The sequence below is a fragment of the Podarcis pityusensis genome (genome assembly GCF_964106645.2).
Source record: "Podarcis pityusensis genome assembly, chromosome: 2".
Lineage (NCBI taxonomy): Eukaryota > Metazoa > Chordata > Lepidosauria > Squamata > Lacertidae > Podarcis > Podarcis pityusensis.
The window spans coordinates 94,180,622-94,200,667 of NC_138029.1; the positions used below are offsets into that span (position 1 = coordinate 94,180,622).

The window sequence follows — 20,046 nt, forward strand, 5'->3', positions numbered from 1 at the left end:
TGTACATTTAAGAGTGAATTTTTCAAAGGAATTATTGGTCTAGTGCAGGCTTCCTCAACCTCGGGGCACCCCCCCAGATGTTTTGGGACTACAACTCCCATCATCCCTGACCACTGGTCCTGCTAGCTAGGGATCATGGGAGTTGTAGGCCAAAAACAGCTGAAGGGCCAAAGTTGAGGAAGCCTGGGCTAGTGGTCTGCTGAGTCTGATTACTAGTTTCAACAGATCTTTTCTAATTAACACCATATACTGATTGAATACAATCAGTCGCTAATATCCAAGGTTGCCTTGGTTTAGACAGCTGTAACATTTCACGTTATCGTCTCTGCTAACAAAGATTACCCTTTTCTATGCAGTGTTCAGGGTTGCAGTCACAATGTTAACATAAGATACCACTAGTCTAGCTAAGTTTCCATGTTTATGCTTCTGTGGTCCATATCAGACAGTTTTGGTCTCAGAGTTTTCAAATAACATATCTGGAATTAACAAAGGTGCTAGGCTTTTTCATCCTTCCTAGAAGAATGGGTCACATTAACTGGTGTAGTTAAAACTGAGTACTGGAGGCAATATGATATAGACCTGCATTGTGGCTAGGTTGTCCTGTAGTCCCTTTGGAGTAGAATTTAGAAAATGACCGTATGTAAGGTATGATATACAATGGAATGAGAGGAAGGCTAACTTGCAACCCTCCAGATGTTGCTAAACTTCCACTCCCAGCATACTGACCATTGGACATACTTGCTGGGGCTAATGGAAGTTGGAGATGAACAGCATCTGGAGGGCTGCAGGTTAGCCATCCTTGCAATAGAATGAAGAATTGTACAAAATTACAGCTCTAATGTTTTACAGAATATAATCAGCTGAGAGCAGCAGATGAAAGAAACAAGGCCATTGTCAAAATCTACTTATATTTACATTCCTGTTGTTCATAATTAGCAGAATTATCTTCTTCATAAAAGCCTGCATGTGTGGAGTTGTGAGTCTGAAAAAGTATCCTTCAAAGTATGTTTTATATTACTTTTCATGGTTCATCTCTTGTTGTGGAAATCATTACTGTGTTACTTGCTTAGAACAATAGGCTGTGAAAGCCATTCAAACAAAGCCCTATGATTATTTATTGCCTCGTAGCAATCTGCTGAAGCATCAATAGTAAATATGAAAGGTCAGGAACAACATTAACTACTAACCTTCCGAAAGCAAACCTTTCTGTGATAGATGATGACAATGACTAACTTACATGGCTATTCGGCACTTTTCCTAGAGAACTTGCAAAAATATGTTCATTCTCATGCTATTATTATCCATATTATTCACTTTTCACACAGAGAAGAGAGTCCCAAGCAACTTAGAGAATAAATGACATTGAATAGAATCATAAAACAATCATGAAGCATAATAACCAAGCACAGTACATATATAACAATTATTCCAATTGATGTGTGCACTGATAGTTTTCTAGGGGTGCATCCATTTGTGGGTGGAGCTAAACAAAGTTATGTTGTGCAGTTATTCATCATCATCATCATTTATTATTTCTACCCCACCCATCTGGCTGGGTCTCCCCAGCCACTCTGGGCGGCTTCCAACAGAAGGTTGAAAATACATTAAAATATCAGTTATTAAAAACTTCCCTAAACAGGGCTGCCTTCAGATGTCTTCTAAACGTCAGAAAGTTGTTTATTTCCTTGACAACTGATGGGAGGGCATTCCACAGGGCGGGCGCCACTACCGAGAAGGCCCTCTGCCTGGTTTCACAACAGTATTCTGCTGATGTTATTGTTCTCTGTTGCTACAGAGGGCAGACTGGAAATTGCGAGGAAACAGATTTTGGAAAAACGTTCAGGGACACTTTCTGGTGGCACTTGCTGTTCAACTGTGGAACAGACTGCCTTGGGAGGTAGTGGACTTTTCATGTAGATGCTTCATGCATAGTACATTAGTACTGGGGGATATGGGGTGGTCTAAATAACACACAAAAGTATATTTAAAACTTGTTTTAAATATACAAATTATATACAGAGCATCAGTATGCATACTGACATTCAATAATAAAAATAATAATAATAATAATAATAATAATAATAATAATAATTCACATGTCCATCAAACTGCTCAGCTTCAAAGAAATGCAAGAAGAATAAAGTACCGTATATGCTCGAGTATAAGCCATCTTTTTCAGCACACTTTTTTATGCTGAAAAAGCCCCCCTCGGCTTATACTCGAGTGGGGGCCCTTTCAGGCTGCTCCTTCCTACTCCTCTGCCTTTGCTGCTGTTGGCGGCAGCTGAGGAGGAACGAGCAGCCCTTTTGGGCTGCTTGTTCTTCCTCTGCCACTGCCGCCACCACCAGGTTTGTGGTGTGGTGAACCGGCTTATACTCGAGTCAATAAGTTTTCCCAGTTTTTTGTGCTAAAATTAGATGCCTCGGCTTATATTCGGGTCGGGTTATACTCGAGTATATATGGTAAATTTGCAGGGGATTATTCTGTCATTGATAAGCACTCCAAACCATACACATGGAACTCAGTTGCATGAAATACTTTCCACGCTCAGTATAATGGAAGGAAGAATTCTGCATGAACAAAGAGATACACCAATGCACTGGATTATATAGAATATTGCTGCTAAACCCAGTGATGTCCCTACTGAGATAACTGAGTGACTGCCCACTACAGTGCAAACAAAATTCTGAAATGGCACAAACCTGTGCTTTGCATGCAGCATAGACATAATGTCTCTGCCAAACCATATGGTGACTCAAATCTACCAACTTTAATGAAGTTTATCTTATAAATCTTCATTTCACATTCTTTCTTGCAAGATTTATTTTTTCTTTCTTTAGGAAGGACAATTCTCACTGTTTTATATGCCTATGATTGCACCAGATCAGCAAATAACACAAAAATATTTCAATTTCATAACTAACAGGAATATAATTTGGAAAAACAAAAACAAAATCTGGTTGTGTGCCAAATGAAAACTAATGCAAGTCAGCAACCCTCCATGGGGCCATGGTAAGATGAATGATTTGATCCCTTCTGTATTATTAATTATACCTTTTTATCTATGAATTTTAAACTATCCATTACCAGAAATGATGCCAATTTAAATAATATTGTGACAGGGAGTTTTTTCTTTTTCCTAAAAGCTCTTTCCATCGAATCTGCAGTTAATACCATAGACGTTAAGCCTCCATACTTCTTCCAATTGTTGTCAGGCTGTATAATACCCTCTGCATTGTATGGGATTATTTGCTTACTTGCCGCAGCATGCAAGAATGTGAACTGCTAATTGGTATCCAATGCATTTTAAATAATTAGTGATGATTGCTGTATTTGAAGTGTAAGCAATTGTAAAATGTGCTGCTTGGCAAAAGTCCAGAAAACTAACACAGTATTTGGGATAATTATAGATAGTTAAATTGCTTTGGGTGTATTAATTGATAAGGTACATAAAAAGTGAAGGAGAAGAGAAAAGTAAACGTGTCTAAAATTCTGTGTGGGTCTACATATTTGCTTCTTAGGTTCTGGCCTTATATTATTTGGAAATGTGAGTAATTTGGGGCCTACAATTATTCTTTGATTTAAGTTATTTGGCCTTTACACTTAATTTATACTGACACCGTTAATTGCATCCACAAAACAAGCACCAAATACATCATGTTGTTTCAAATACACACATTTGAATAACCCGTAATAACTGTCTCCATCACTCAACAAACTCACTTATGGGATGTTTTCTTTTGCAGAATGTTAAATACTTTTACATTTCTAATGAGGTTGTTCCCAGAATGGCACTGCAATGCTGGCAGCCCAATGATACCACTGTACTCCATTATAGCCTGAACACAGCACTGAGGAAGTGTAAAATAGGGATGGAGGAAAACCACATTTCCCCCTCTCAGTATTCCTCCATTCCTGCCTTATTCAAACCTCTGCCCATGTTTAAAATAGCCACTTTTCCCTATCCCTTCTTGCTCTCCCATTTTTCAGCTGCCTCACATGAGAAAGGTAAAGGATGTGGAGCCCTCAAATATTCCCATGATACTTTATTCAATCCTGTGTTCTTGTAATATAATAATAATAATAATAATAATAATAATAATAATACTGAAATCGATTCCTCACCAATGTTCTGCTAGTTCCTTTGGAGCAGGATACACCAACAGTAACAAAATGTTTGGTATTAGTATAAGACAGCTTTCTGTAGACAGATAAATCAAATGATAACAAATTTAAAGTGCTTAATAAGAACTTGTATCTGAATATCCTCTTGACTGGGCTTAGTTTCAGCAATTACACTTAAATAATTTTTTGCTGGTTTTCATTTGTCATATTTCTATTTTGGTAGGATTTTATTTCATTTATTATTGCATTTATATATTGCCTTCCTGCCAAGGCACACAGTACAGTTATTCAATATGTATCTATATTTTATCTTATATTTCCCCAAAGTATTGTTACTTTCTCTGAATCCTTGGCATGGAAAGAACTAACATAAAATGAATGAATAAATGCTTGCAACATACAGTATTTGAAATGGTATTCTACCTTTTCTGTAGGAATTTGTCTATCAATGTTATTAGTCATGCTAGCTTAACTCCAGATCCAGATACAATAAGCCCTAAATAACAGTTGTGGGGAAACAGTGGTTGAGGGCTGTTGCCTTCAAACCCTATCTGCGGGCTCCATGGAGGCATCCAGTTCCTACACTATGATGCTTGGTCCAGAAATAAAAATTCAAGAACCAACATAGAGCTCCTTGTGTTATATCCTTGAAAGCTATATAGCTGAACTAGTGTGAAGTAGTCATATCATTAAAACCTTTTGATGTTGTAGGGTGTTTGTTTGTTTGTTTGTTTGTTTTTTTGCGGGGTAAGGAATTCAGTTTGATTAAATATATATACATGCTAAATCCTAATCTAAAAATGCTAGCAGCCACTCAGGAAGCTGACATGTTGTTGTTGTTGTTGTTTTGGGGGGGGGGGGCCGGGACGACGAAGACACAGTTACAAGTAACACATTAACAAAAACTATTCATTCTGAATTCTTTTTAGTATTTTGACATTTGTGTGCACATGCATTAAAAGAACAAATATTTTAAACATCACAATTTCAAGACATTTATGCAATCTCAGTTCTCCCCTTCTCTCAGTGGACTCTGAGAGTGAGGATAATGGACTGAAAAGGCAGATTTCATGACTCATGGGTGTGCATTACACATGTGCTTAGGCCAATGTGCCATGCCGGAGGACATAATCCTCTCAGGGATGGCTTGGTGGCTCTTTCCCTGCCCACAGTCAACCCTTCTAGAACTTATTTAAATGTCTGTCACAAGGAAGATGGAGCAAGCTTGTTTCCTCCCACTTCGAAGGCTAAGACCCGAACCAATGGCTTCAAGTTGCCAGAAGGGAGAGTCCGACTAAATACCAGGAAGAACTTTCTGACTGTAAGAGCTGTTCAACAGCAGAACAGACTCCCTCAGAAGGTGGTGGTCTCTCCTTCTTTGAAGATATTGAAGCAGAGGTTTGATGGCCATCCGTCATGCATGATCTAGTTGAGATTCGTGCATTCCAGGGGTGGACTAGATGACCCTTGCGGTCCTGTCCAACTCTACAATTTTATGATTCCAGCCATGTGAAAGCCCACACAGCCGAAAGGTGTTTGGTTTAGTTTGGAAGGCGTGTTTAGCATCAGCTTTAAGATAGGCTTAGTACTGTGGCATCAGAGTTCTATAGAAAGTGAAGGCTTTCAGCCAATGCCTTCTTTTGAAATTAATTGTGGTACCTCAGGTTAAGAACTTAATTCGTTATTGAGGTCCGTTCTTAACCTAAAATTGTTCTTAACCTGAAGCACCACTTTAGCTAATGGGGCCTCCCACTGCCGCCGCGCCACCACCGCACAATTTCTGTTCTCATCCTGAAGCAAAGTTCTTAACCTGAGGTATTATTTCTGGGTTAGCGGAGTCTGTAACCTGAAGCGTCTGTAACCTGAAGCGTCTGTAACCCAAGGTACCACTGTATTTTAAAAACATGTGATTATCCTGAATGTTTACAGTGTCATGAAACATGATCTTACTATCTAACCTTCTCATGAACAGAACAGGTTTTAATAAATGATTACAGCAAAAAGAATTTCCATATTGATACAATAAACTGAATTTATTAAGATATCTGAGCAATCAAAGTTTAAGGTTAACATTAAGGCTTCATTGATGTACTCTAGTAAAACTAGTCTGGTAAAAAAAAAAGTAAGTTATGTATACATTAATAAATGACAGCATTTCTTCAAATTAATAAAGTACATTCTTTCTTCCATCTTTTGACCTGCGGTATCAAAGGCACAGGAAACGAGCTTTAATTTATGAAAATCAAGCTTTGCCTACAGCTGAATAAGGTTGCAATAATTTATTGTACATTCATAAAGTAACTGTTATGAAGGTCAAAACTGGCATTCAGGTGAGGTAGAATGAAGTACCAATGACATAGGATCTATCCCTCATATTATTAGTGGAGCTGCATATACACAAGCATTACCTAAACATTCATTTACGTAGTTGATGCTAGCCAACATATTTAAATGCATTCCAATAGTTGATGCCATAGAAGAGCCTTAAACAGCTGTGCAGTGATATAAACAGCAATAATTCACTGAGGGATGCTGCTAGATCTGTGGCAACAAAGACACTGATTAATCAACATGATATCACAATAGCAGCCTGCAATAATGTGCTCAGGGCATTTTTATGCAGTAGTACAATAGAGGAGGGTGAGGAACAGAATAGAGACCAAGGTGAAATGTATTTCTATATATTTCTGCACAACATTCTTGTCTTTATAAGAGCAGCATACAGGGTTTCATTGCTAGTGAATTGCTTCAAGCATTTAAATAAAAAGTGTGTGTGTATACACTCTCTCACACACACAAACACACACACACCACATATAGTTAGTTAGTTAGTTAGTTAGTGAGTTAGTTAAAAGAAGAAGCCATAATCAGACCATGGTTTGGGATGCTGGCGTGAACATGGAAGCTATGGGGAACTGCAGCTGGTTTAAAAATATAAGTGGATTCTTCTGTTAAATTCCTCCAGCATGTGAAAAATGAAATGTTGCAATGGCTGGATCCATACTAGGGAAGTATGGTTTCCTACAGAGTCTGAACTGGGCCACAATATTCAACTGTTATTAGGCAAGCTGAGTATAGTTTGGCATGAATGACCCATGTGGCAGCCATCTTCCCTCTGGGAAGGATACTGCATTATGACATAGCATTGTTATTTCCTGGAATAGTTCCCAGGAACATGGCCAGAGCAGCCATGCCATTGCTTGAAGTGGTGGCAAGCCTTTTCTTGTTGTTAAAGAAGAAAAGAAAGGGAAAGTTGGCCACCATACATTTAGTGTAAGATGAATTTTCTTCACCCAAATCATCCTACTTCTAAAAAGGAGGGAGATTTGGTTTAATACCTACCACTCTGTGTATATAAAAGCTGTCTTTTTAAAATTATTTGTTCTTTCTCCAAAATGTTTTTTTTTTATTTCTGTAATACCATAATGTGTGTATGTGTATATCTATTTTTACAGTGCAATATTTGTGTATTTGTGTGTGTGTGTGTGTGTTCAAGCAGCCGGCATACTAGATGAATCTCTGTTAAGATCTGAAGACTTTTTTTAGTTTGATATTTAGGGCATTATATGTAAATCATCTTATTTATAACCTTTATTTTCTACCCAGTGATGTAGGGAAGAATTCCTGTCAGTGCTTTGTTTTTGGGTGGAAAAAAATTATTTTCATAAGTTCATTAGTAACAATGAATGAATGCCAGTTCCAAATTCAATATTAGGCAAGCTTGGCAGTTTCAAAGTATTTATCTTTCTTTACTAAATGTATGTAAAATAAGAATGCTAAATTAGAACACTTTCTAACGCAAAGTGAACATTTTCTAATGCAAATTATCCAATGCAATAATTTGCATAGAATTTTTTTTCTATTCAAAACTTTCCAGAAACCCAGTATAACTCTTTATACTTTTAGCTGAACAAAAGAGATTATTTCCATTATGCAATGGGAAAATGTAGTATTACTACAGTAGTGATTACCAATGACAGCTAAAAAAATTATGCAAGTGTATCTGCTTGGCCTACCCTACAGCAGCTCTGTGAATTGAATGTTAGCGTATTAACTTCAAATGTTAATTAATTTCACTTAATTTTTAGAAGATGTAGTGCTGCACCTGTTGAATACAGTGGTACCTCAGGTTACATACGCTTCAGGTTACATACGCTTCAGGTTACAGACACTACTAACCCAGAAATATTACCTCAGGTTAAGAACTTTGCTTCAGGATGAGAACAGAAATCGTGCTCCTGCGGCGCAGCGGCAGCAGGAGGCCCCATTAGCTAAAGTGGTGCTTCAGGTTAAGAACAGTTTCAGGTTAAGAACAGACCTCCGGAACGAATTAAGTACTTAACCCGAGGTACCACTGTATGTCTTTTAAAAACACAGGAGGTCTACTGGAACAACAACAACAAATGAAAAAGAAGGTTAATTTTTGACTAAGCACTGTTAATTTTTGAATACATTAAGTCCTGATATTTAAATGAGAAGGACACCCACGGGAGATGTCTAGGGATAAATCTTGAAGGGATGAGCAATTAGATGTGTTAAGAAGAAAGATGAGCAGTGAAATCTAGACATGTGAAGAATGCAGAAAATGGAGTGCAAAGCCCTTTGGCAAAAGTTGACAGGCTATGATGAGACGGAACAAGGAGAAACGCATCAGTAGAAAACATAAAAGCATCACAGCAGGAGAAAGAACTGCATAGGTTCTGCATTATCAGACTGTGAAGAGACTCACCCAAACAATCACTCTCAGCTGTTGCTTAAGTCAGGCAGGCACATTACTTAATTGGCATGGCAGGTAGCAAAAGTGCTTCCCCCAAAGACCCCGGTATGGCACCATCATTAAAAATCATAGCCTAAATATTTAAAATGTTATCAAAATATTGCTGCAATGCCATGAATGCTATTTAATCAGATTTCTGAAAGCGACTAGGAACTCTGTTGTGGTAACCTTTCAGAGTAACATTTTTATCAGAGAAAGCTCAGCGCTCATAATGAGAAGAATAAAACACACACTAGAAGAACTCTGCCGTTTTAAGCTGAACATATGTTCTTGCTCTTTCCGCAACAGATTCTTTCTAATAAATATTAGTGTACCACTCAAAAATATAAATAAATCTGGAGCCATTCAATTATTTACTTTCCACATTTTTTGTGTCCCTCAGACACTGTGGAACATAGCAAGGTCCCTGGTTTACTTGGGAACCCCAGGGAATGAAAGCAGGAGTGCAAATTCCTGTTGTGACGGTGACTTGGCATGATCATTCCCCCCACTCTGTAGCAGCGGAAGAGACAAAGAAGTCCCACTTTGCTGCCTCAGTGGCTCAGGGTGTCCATTACCAGCTTTGGTGAGTTCCTTAACTATGCTATGACTGTTCCTTAACAGGATTAGTCTTGTCATCATTGCCTGTGCACTGGTAACAAGTCTGGACTGCTGCAATAAGCTGTATGTGGAGCTTATGCATGATTTGATAGCTTCAACCAGTGCAAAATTCAACTGCTAGGATGTCTAGTTTTGCATATATTACACTGGTAATGAAAAACCAGGTTCAAGGTTTTGTGGTTGACATTTAATACCATAAAAAAGCCTGGCACCAGTTGCTGGAAACTTGGGTGGGTGGGAAGAGTGTTCTTGTGCTCGGGGTCCTGCTTATGGGTTTCCCATAGGCATCTGGTTGACCACTCTGAGAACAGGCTGCTGGACTAGATGGTCCATTGGCCTGATTGCCACCTGGTCACAACACAGAAGCAGGATTTCTTAGTGCTGGTGCCCATCCTTCGGAATGCCCTTCCAGAGGTTGATTTAGATGTACAGTGGTACCTCTGGTTAAATACTTAATTCGTTCCGGAGGTCCATACTTAACCTGAAACTGTTCTTAACCTGAAGCACCACTTTAGCTAATGGGGCCTCCTGCTGCCGCTGCGCTGCCGCTGCATGATTTCTGTTCTCATCCTGAAGCAAAGTTCTTAACCCGAAGCACTATTTCTGGGTTAGCGGAGTCTGTAACCTGAAGCGTGTGTAACCTGAAGCGTATGTAACCCGAAAGAAGAAGGACAGAACTTTCTTTATGTATGCCACAACAGCAGCAAGAATACTTATTGCAAAGTATTGGAAGACACAGAACTTTCTTTATGTATGCCACAACAGCAGCAAGAATACTTATTGCAAAGTATTGGAAGACACAAGATCTACCCACTCTGGAAGAATGGCAGATGAAGGAGATGGACTACATGGAATTGGCGGAAATGACTGGCAGAATCCGAGACCAGGGAGAAGAGTCGGTGGAAGAAGATTGGAAGAAATTTAAAGACTATTTACAGAAATACTGTAAAATTAATGAATGTTAGAATGATGTCAGAATGAAGTTAAGTGGTTTTAGCAGCAATGTTATAAAGGTGTATGTAAAAATGGATTGTTAACAGGTGAGAACCTAAAGCTATAATTTTTTAAGTTAAAGGATTAAGATAAAAACAAAGAGGGAAAGGAATTGCTGAATTAATTAACTGAACTGGAATACAAAAAAGGGAGGCGTGAGGAGGTCAGGGAAACAAGTAAATGAAATGTAAGGCATGGAAAGATTGATTTGTTTTTTTTAAGTCTCTTTTATTTTTTCTGTATTTTGTATTTTTTCTTTTTTTTCTTTTTCTTTTTCTTATATATGTAACTTTTTTTTTCTGGAAACCTTAATAAATATCATTTAAACAAAAAATAGATGTACAGTGGTACCTCTGGTTAAGTACTTAATTCGTTCCGGAGGTCCATACTTAACCTGAAACTGTTCTTAACCTGAAGCACCACTTTAGCTAATGAGGCCTCCTGCTGCTGCCGTGCCGCCGGAGCCCAATTTCTGTTCTCATCCTGAAGCAAAGTTCTTAACCCGAAGCACTATTTCTGGGTTAGCGGAGTCTGTAACCTGAAGCGTATGTAACCTGAAGCGTATGTAACCCGAGGTACCACTGTACATACAGTAGACTGCATGAAATGCCCCTTTAAAATATACATGTTTACTCAAGTTTTCCTGGATACTGATTCCTAACACTTAAACTTTATTTACAGCAGAGCTTTCCAAACTGTGTGTCGTGACACATTAGCGTGTAGATTGTGGTGTGTAGGTGTGTCACTGAACTCTCCCCACGCTCCTGCTGTGGCTGGAAAGGGGTTAATTTAACCTTCGGTTTGCTAGTAAAACCAAATCACTGTGTCGCAAAATGATGCATGTCTAAAAAGTGTGTCACCAACATGAAAAATTTGGAAAGCTCTGATCTACAACATATACTTTTATCTACAGCATATTAGTTTTAAATGCTTTGTAAAAAGGTGTTACTTGATTTCCATGTGAACACACACAAGATTTCTATTTTTAGGTACTACATAAATGTTATAAATTATAAATAATAGTGTACAGAATGCAGATCAGAGAGTCTAAAATAGATAATTTTCCACCCTTCAGTCATCTGAAATAGCTTTCTGATAGCAAAATCTAGCTCAAAAGGATCATTATTTAGAATCATAGAATCATAGAGTTGGAAGAGACCACAAGGGCCATCGAGTCCAACCCCCTGCCAAGCAGGAAACACCATCAGAGCACTCCTGACATATGGTTGTCAAGCCTCTGCTTAAAGACCTCCAAAGAAGGAGACTCCACCACAGTCCTTGGCAGCAAATTCCACTGTCGAACAGCTCTTACTGTCAGGAAGTTCTTCCTAATGTTTAGGTGGAATCCTCCTTCTTGCAGTTTGGATCCATTGCTCCGTGTCCGCTTCTCTGGAGCAGCAGAAAACAACCTTTCTCCCTCCTCTATGTGACATCCTTTTATATATTTGAACATGGCTATCATATCACCCCTTAACCTCCTCTTCTCCAGGCTAAACCTGCCCAGCTCCCTTAGCCGTTCCTCATACGGCATCATTTCCAGGCCTTTGACCATTTTGGTTGCCCCCCTCTGGACACGTTCCAGTTTGTCAGTGTCCTTCTTGAATTGTGGTGCCCAGAACTGGACACAGTACTCCAGGTGAGGTGTCCCCCCCCCCCATATATATATTCAGAGAGACCTATTATTTCTTCAGAACACAAAATGAGAGCCTTGATTTAGCTCAATAGCACAAAAACTAGACAAAGAGAATTTAGAAAGTCATTGATAAATTAAGGGCAGAAGGAAAAAGTTATCAGAAATGAGGGGAAACTATAAATAGAAAGGAAAAAAGTCAAGTAATAGTAAAAAAAAGTTTTTTGTTTCTTAAAAAAAGAAAAGACTAATGAAGGCAAGGAACATTTCCCAAAAACAAAGGGAAGAAAAAAGAACAGAGAATAAAGGAAATGGAATTTAAAAAAGGCAAGTGAACACAGATTTTTAAAAATCCAGAAGACCCTGGAGACAATGTATGCATATGAATGAAGGGAAATATTAAGACAAGTTCTTGTACGAACAGATGTTTCTGGTGTAACTCTCTGCAAGCAGCATAATTATTTTAATCAATGCTGCACACTGTATCTTGCTATGAAGTTATCAGGCGTGGCCATCAGTATCAATGAAAAAAGGTTAATAGAAGAGGAACTCCTACATGGAGGACATCTTACAGAGATTAACTAATTCAATCTTTATACCAGTTTCTACAAAGGGATACATTTAGCTTTGTTCTGTATTTAAAATTGTTGCAGATATGTCCAGCTTCACTAAAGCTGGGTTAGCATTTTTATGAAGCAAACAGCAGGGATGGATCCACACGTCACTAAAGTTAACTCTTTGTGAGGCTGCCCTTGAAGTCGACCTGGAAGCTGCAGCTAGGGCAAAATGTGGCAGCTCAGCAGCTCAACTTCATGTTAAGGTAAAGGGACCCCTGACCATTAGGTCCAGTCGTGACCAACTCTGGGGTTGCAGCACTCATCTTGCTTTATTGGCCAAGGGAGCCGGCATTTGTCCGCAGACAGCTTCCGGGTCATGTGGCCAGCATGACTAAGCCGCTTCTGGCAAATCAGAGCAGCGCATGGAAAAGCCGTTTACCTTCCCGTTGGAGCAAATCTGCCAAGTGGAAAAAATTCCTGCCAGGCCCCTTGGACAACCAAGGCGACCAACCGAGGTCCATAGCAAGGTCAGGTGCTGAGGCAAAACCTAAAGGGAGGGCAGGTGAGTGATCTGAGGAAGCCAAGAAGGAGGAGCTCGTGAGTCCGCGACCGTTTTAAACGGCTAAACCACGCCCATCAGCCAGCCAGGTTGACTGGCTGAAGTGCATGACATGGGCCCAGGACTTCAGTGACGCAGGGGGCCCGGCCACGCCCACCTGCGAATGCGGGAAGCGATTCCCGCTCACAACCCCTCCCCTCTGGAAAGAGGAGAGGCTTTCCATCAACATGTCATTGAGAATGAAGTGGCTGTTCCTAGCCTGTAGGAATGTCCCTGTCAAAAGGCATAGGCCCACAACTATAGATGTTCCTATAGTATATTCCCTGATAAGGCCCTAGCTCTTTGTCTAATCAGCCACGTGGCATATGTATGAGCTTTTCCATATAAAACTAAGCAGCTAATTGTACTGCATTAATCGGACTGTATTTTATGGAGCAAAATAGAGCAGAAATTTTTGTTGCTGTTAAATTAAAAAGCAATTAACTAACAGAGTACAATCCTTTGCTTTAAATTCAAGATAAAGACACCACAACATTTATTATTGCTCGAACACATTTATTTGCACTACCGTCCTAGGCATGCATATTCTGAAGAAAGCCCCCTAGTAAATGTACGTAGGATTGCAATCTAATAATATATTGCATATCAGTAATGCTGTAAAGATGGTAATGTGAGCGTATTGCCATCATGCATTCAAATAAAAATTAGACAGGGGAGTGCGATGGTTTAGCAGCTCCATCCCAAAGTTAATGTAAAGCTGCATTAAACCTTTCAGTGTGCTGAGGAATTAGGACCTCATAAACTATGGAATGTGTATCATTCACAGTGCATATTTTTTACGGTTCTGCTAGTAACAATCACATATATACTGCAAATGCACAAAAAGCAAAGTGGAAAAATTAGTCACTTCAGGAACACTTTGACATAATGTGAATTTAAAATAAGTTTGTGGATAAAACTGATTAATGGAATGCTTACAGGTTGCTATGTGGCAATTTCAGATCAATCTATTTTTCCCCCTTATGCTTGTTTAACATATGTAGGTGTTCGTTTCATTTACAAATTGTGTGAAGAAAAAGTTTGGGACATGCTAACTCTCTCTGCCTCCCTCCATCATGCACTTGCCACCAGTCCCCCTGCCCTCCACACGCTGAAGGGTGAAATAATAATAATAATAATAATAATAATAATAATAATAATAATAATTGTGGAAAATCTGACCATGTGCAAACCTCTCTGAATGCAGCAGCATCCCTGCTGCAGACATTTGCCTCCCCCACCCAATGTGCAAGGAGAAGAATGCCTGAACAGAGCTATAATTTGATCTGAACAATAAGGAATAAATACTGAAAACAAACGGAACAAATTTTATTTGCTTATTGTGGTAATACATAATTAGCTGTGAACTGGCCAACCTAAGGGGGTTGTGGCATGCATTTATATTAGAAACTACAAAGGCAATGAGTTAGCGTTTTTTGTGATACGTATGGCCTTTAAAAAAAGAAAACCCATGAAACATACATAGATCAGAAAAATAAATAAATAGATAGATAAATAATATTGTAACTTCCATAAATGCTGGTGAAAGCTATCGATGCCTTTATGAAATGTACTAAACAAAAAAACTACATTTTAAAGCACATCAGACAATGAATGCATGTGTTATACTACTGGCACACCTGCAATAATTATTATAGAGAGATTAGTGAGTCTATTCTATGCTCTGATAGCTCCATGTAGTGTTAGTTTAGTGCACTGAAGTGCATGTAATAGACTGAATTCCCTGGTGCTTCGAACAGACATCCAATTACAAAGTACTTGCACACTTTGTGTTTTTGACCTTGCCCATAACAAAATCTGAGAATGATGTACCAAGTCACTTTAAAATTGTGGAAAGCTAATAACAAACAAAATGCAGTAGCCTCCCTGAAAACGTTTTATATTTAAGAGTAATCACAAGCATATTAAATATGTACACAATACTGAGCAGTAAATAGGGCCAAAAGAATGTGTAATGACCCCATGTATTCAGTCAAATGTCTGGGCCACAATGGAAAAAGGCATAAGGTAAAAGGTAAAGGTAAAGGACTCCTGGACAGTTAAGTCCAGTCAAAGGTGACTATGGAGTTGTGGCGCTCATCTCGCTTTCAGGCCGAGGGAGCCAGCGTTTGTCCACAGACAGTTTTCCGGGTCATGTGGCCAGCAAGACTAAACTGCTTTCTGTGACGGAAACCAGAGTGCACGGAAACGCAGTTTACCTTCCCACCGCAGTGCTACCTAACTATCTACTTGCACTGGCCAGCGCACACAGGAAAATGGTGGGGGATTTTCACCGGAAACATTAGTGCTTGGCACCTGATCATGTGCTTCCTTTGCTGCTGTAAAGAAGCCCATATAAGACTTAAGTTAACACTTTTTGAGCAAGGCCTAAGGCTCCAGTCTCGATTTTAAAGCAAATGCATTCCATTGAAGTCTGTATGAATTTTGTGCACACCGTGGATCTGCACCAGTGCCTTCCCAAATGCAACTATACATTGCTGTTCATTATAATTTGCCGCAACAAGCGGAACACAAATGTTAGGAACACTGGAAGCTTCCTTATATCAAGTTAGATCACTGGTTCATCTAGTTCAATAATACAGTGGTACCTCAGGTTACATACGCTTCAGGTTACATACGCAGTGGCGTAGCGTGGGTTGTCAGCACCCGGGGCAAGTCAAGTAATTTGCGCCCCCTAACCAGTGGATTTGCGCCCCCTAACCCTAACCCCCAGAAGTTGCGCCCGGTGCGGCCGGCACCCCCCCTGCACCCCCCACGCTATGCCACTGCACATACGCTTCAGGTTACAGACTCCTCTAACCCAGAAATATTACCTCGGGTTAAGAACTTTGCTTCAGGATGAGAACAGAAATCGTGCTCCGGCGGTGCGGCAGCCCATTAGCTAAAGTGGTGCTTCAGGTTAAGAACAGTTTCAGGTTAAGAACGGACCTCCGGAATGAATTAAGGACTTAACCCGAGGTACCACTGTATTTAAATTGACTGGCAGTCACTGTCCAAGGCTTCAGGAAGGTTTCTCTCCCTGCCCTAACTGGAAATGCCAGGGACTGAAATTGGGACCTGTTGCATGGCAAGTCTCCATCCATACCAACAAGCTATTTTCCCTATGGAGGGAAGGAGTGGAAGTCAGTGATGGCACAGCTGAAGCCATGGCCCACAAGTGAATCCTAGTCCCACCCTTGAAATCCCACTGCTCCCTCTTCCAGGTAGATTGGCTTCCAGTTGGATATGCACCTGAATTAAGTCAGGTACCTTCACCTGCCACACCCCCAAATCAGGGGCCTTGGCAAGCTGGGGCCTCCTTCTTACAGGCGAATTCTTAAGGTACAAAAATAAATTTCGCTTAAAAATATATTCTGCTTAAACCAAGTGAATAAAACATGCATTTCTCACAACTCGTTGAGCAAAACATAGTCTTTGATTAACCTGAGGCTGTGTCCCATTGGAATTGGAGTCCAGCAACATCGTGAGTTGTCCCCCAACCCCATATCTACCTTAAACCATTCCATTGCATTCCATTCTATATGTGCCATAAATCTAAAGGTGTTCTAAATAAAACAAAAAGAAACATTTATATCAATGTCACTGTGATAGAACATTAAAATTACTGGAGTTTATAGTTTGCATAGATCTCATTAAAAGGTTAGTTTGTTTCTTGATTCCTGTGACATTCCATAGCAAATGACTCGCATTGAATTTCCTTCTTGAAATTGCCCTTGAATACATGCATACAGGAAGTAATATCTCACTCTGGATGTGAACAGGAAAGCGTTAACACTCCCCTTGGCAGCTACAAGAAACAATGTAATCATTTAAGCTTATGCTGAGATTGCAATTCGCTTGCCTCAGGTATTAAGCGTGTGTAATTTTCTTAACCACGGGATATCCATTTATCAGAGGTGATACTCAGAAGGAGAAAAATGGTGCTGACACCCTATAGCTGATTCACTGTTCCAGAATGGCATTACCCCAATAAAGGGATTTTGAAAACAAATATCTAAAAATCATAAGAAATATCCAATTTATATTAAATAACCCTACATCCTGTGGAAATGTTAATAGCCAACAATAATGCAACGCCACCTTTGTAAACATTTTAGAAAAAATGAGTTTACAGTGGTACCTTGGATTTGGAACAGCTTAATTTATGAACAACTTGGAAATAGTACGCTGCAAACCCGGAAGTAGGTGTTTCAGTTTGTGAACTTTGCCTTGGAAGCGGAACATGTTCCGCTTCCTGTTGAGTGTGTTCTGTTTGTAAATTGAGTCTCCTGCTGCTAATCAGAGGCTTCCTGTAGAGTCTGTTGGCTGTTGAGTCCGAAGCACCCACGCAACACAGAGGTGATATTTGGAGCTTTTGTTTTTGCTTTTGTTGCATTTTTGTTTTGTGGCTTTTTCATTTTTTCGACTGTGACTTACTCTTCTTTTTATGGGACTGATTTGTGACTGTGGCTTGTGACTTTGTTTTGTGACTGTGTGGAACCCAGTTCAGCTACTGATTGATTGTGTGACTGCAGAAATGGATAAAAGCCCCCCATCCAAACAATGATTATCATCAGTGCACATAAGAAAAAATATTACTGTCTTATTTATTTTATAGCACAGTACATTGATTATTGCTTTCATTTTATGGATCAATGGTCTTGTTAGATAGCAAGATTCATGTTAAATTGCTGTTTTAGGGGTTGTTCTTAAAAGTCTGGAACAGATTAATCCATTTTGCATTACTTTCTATGGGAAAGCATGCCTTGGTTTTAGAAGGCTTTGGTTTTGGAATAGATTTCCGGAACGGATTAAGTTTGGGAACCAGGGTACCACTGTATTCCATTTTTAAGAAACTAAAGTACATTATTGTGAGTGTTTTTTGTTTACTCTAATGCACATATGGTCAACTCCTGAGACCACATGCAGCTCTTGGAAGCCTTCAGTGCAGCCTCCATGGATGGGGGGCGATGACCCCAAATTTCCCTTTGCCAACTGCCTCCCTGAAAAGGTGAGAGTAGTGTGCAGGGATTATCCTCCACATATGCTTTCCTCCCCAGCCTGTCAAACAGGTGTTGAGGGAGCAGGATTGTCATGGGGAGAGGCAGAATGTGAGGAGGGGTCATTCTGCAAGCTCCCTATTTGATTCGGGGGGGGGGGGGAGATAGTGTGTAAGGAGGGGAAGGTTTAACCTCTTCTCCCCAAACACATCCTTCGACTGAGTGTGGTATGAAGGGATGGGAGCGAAATTCAGTTCAGTCCACATTTAAAGGGGCGCTTTCTTAAGCCACACTTCCTGAAGGAATATTCAAACCGAAATGCAGCTGTCCCTTGAAATCCACACTTCTCCAAATGTCGCAGTGCAGTTCTCCAGCCAAGTAACGTGTACAAAAATGCAGCAACTAAGATAAAATGTGTATCACATGCATATATTGGTGAAAATAACATAAAGATGCCTTATAGGAGGGGAAACTGTTTGCAGAAGTTTATATATTAAGCAAAATTGCGTTAAAATGTGTACTCTAGGAGAAAGTCACATTAAAAGTACTGATGAATTTTCAAGAGGGTTTTAAAAAAAGATATCACGAACTGTTGTGGAAATGGGGGGAACTCAGATTAACATTTGAAAAATGAGAATCTGAAAGAAATTGACAGATTCATCCATCCCTAGTGGTATGTGAATGAGCCCAGGCCCTATCTACTGCCAGTTCTAGCCTTGCCCAGCTACTGGCTGTGATCCTGCCTGTGGCTGGGTCTTGTCAACTATCCATCTACATCCATATATAACCATTATCTAGGCCTCATCAAGTAGATAGAGTAAAGGAGAGTTTGGCAATTAAAAACAACAGTGTAATTCAATTTTGAATGTCATCTGATTGTGCAAACAGAAAACAAGAGTAGCTGCTTTTGCCCAGTTCCTAACAAAGGAAACTTTAGCTGGTCCAATATGCAGCAGCACAGGTCTTGTTGGGTACCTTCGCTTCAGAGCATTTGATGTCAATTTTTGCCATAGCGACACTGGCTTTCCAGTGTTGCATATTAATCCTAAAGCTCCCAGGATACTACACAGCCCGCCCTCTTTAAAATGCAAAGAAGGGCCCTGTCTGCATTTTAATGGTAGTGGACATGTGACTCATTGGGACACTGGAGACAGCTTTCTGTATGGCTGCATCCAATATTTGTAATTTCCTTTTGCAGAAAGCTTTGTTGACCCCAAACTTTGGGGTCAACTTTGTTGACTTTGTTGTATTTGTTACAACAGCTATTTGGCCTGGTCTGTTAATAGATTGATGCCCGCCCTGTGGTTTTTGTTTGTTTGTTTTATATACTGCCCCATATGTAATTTGTGTTTTTAATGGGTTTTACGGGGGCGGGGGTTATATTTTTGTAAGTCAACATGTGTATTGAGAGTGCAATGCAGGCACAGGGATGAATTTTCCAAATAAATATGTATAGGTGCTCTTTTCAGCAGGAAGTTTAATCCTAAGGAAAATTCAGTAGCAAATTGCATGCTTTTCCATAGCATGTCCATGCCAAATGGCTATTATGAACAGTACATAAGAAGTAGAAAAATATAATGGAAATAAATCACTTTACACTTAATGAAGATATCCAAGCACAATAAATATATTTTACAATTAAGGTTACTTTCTTGTCCAACAAGGAATGCCTAAATAATTAAAAACGATCTAAATAATGTAAAGCATGTATTTTTCAGATTATATATAATCTATTATTTTTACTCCCCCTTTATGTATATTTTTCA

The 20,046-nt window shown here is 39.5% G+C and overlaps 1 protein-coding gene across 8 annotated transcripts in view; it reads right to left on the bottom strand.

Annotated features, from left to right (window-relative positions):
- The window catches only part of LOC308471560 (contactin-4), a 520,761-nt gene that overhangs the window by 312,330 nt on the left and 188,385 nt on the right, over positions 1 to 20,046 (bottom strand). The window contains exon 1 of one of the 8 annotated variants that reach the window (XM_080995668.1): positions 4,126 to 4,143. The exons of the other annotated variants lie outside the window; for them this stretch is intronic. The gene's annotated coding sequence lies outside the window, so the exon portion shown is untranslated. Of the gene's footprint in view, positions 1 to 4,125; positions 4,144 to 20,046 lie in introns of those variants that run through there. 8 annotated transcript variants of the gene reach the window in all.